This window comes from Limulus polyphemus, unplaced genomic scaffold (genome assembly GCF_000517525.1).
Source record: "Limulus polyphemus unplaced genomic scaffold, Limulus_polyphemus-2.1.2 Scaffold6489, whole genome shotgun sequence".
Taxonomy (NCBI): Eukaryota; Metazoa; Arthropoda; class Merostomata; order Xiphosura; family Limulidae; genus Limulus; species Limulus polyphemus.
This window is the reverse complement of record NW_013672099.1, coordinates 14,860-15,941: the sequence shown is the minus strand read 5'-3', so window position 1 is coordinate 15,941 and position 1,082 is coordinate 14,860.

Genomic DNA, 1,082 nt, shown 5'->3' with positions numbered 1-1,082 from the left:
GCGGTTGGAGTACATTTGGAGCTTCAGACAACAGGTATGATTGGTTCCCATTAGAACAAATTATCCCACAGTTTCTAAACTATGGTAGACACGGTGTTTTGTCCTTTTTTTTTACTTTCAATCAAGACTGCTTGGCTGTCAAAGCAGGACAAGCCAAGCAGAAATACGGCATTCTAATAAGATTTTCGGTGGAACATGTTACTTGTGCCAGGTAGCTTCAACACACCGAAGGATGCAAGAAAGAATTGCCTTTCTCTGTATTAGAAACTTGCAGACTTAGCAATTCAATTACTCTCATTCTCTCTACCGTTATAAACCAGTGATTTACGGGAGTAAAAGACACACGCTTTCAATGAAATCAACAGGAAGTAGGGCCGTCTTTGTCAGGTTGCCAGCCAATTTCCTGTCGGGACCATTCCAATATAAAGCGCAAAATTTCTCCTACCTACAGCACAGGTTTGTTCCAGTTTTTGTTGCTCTCTCGTTAAGCGAATTCACTAAGACTGTTGGTTTAGAAGAAAAATGATGAGAAATTATCTAACTTTATTTTAATCTAACTTAACTCACGATAATTTGACTGTAAGATTGCTAAACGGTTGAAATAAAAAGGGAAAATATTCATATACGAAGCTCGTTACTATTACAGTTAGTAATCAAGAACAAAACGTGAATTAAGATTTGAGTTGTTAGAAAATGTTGACTGGTAAATATACGAACTTCTTCCCTTGTTTGAACAATGAGAATAAAACCTGATTTATCCAGAATAAAGAGATAAACTTTAATGGCAACAAGAATGTCTGCATAACTGTTATTTATTATAAAAATCTACATGATTATTTACTACTGTAAGTATCTATATAATTATTACATGATATAAATACTTAGGTAATTATGTATTTGTATAGTTACCCGTACAATTATTAATGATATCATCATCTATATAATTAATTAATTATTTATATATATATATATATATATATATGTACAATTATTTATTAACATCCATGCAATTATTGGTTTGAATTTCGCGCAAAGCTACACGAGGGCTATCTGCGCTCTGCCCGCCAGAGGTATCGAAACCC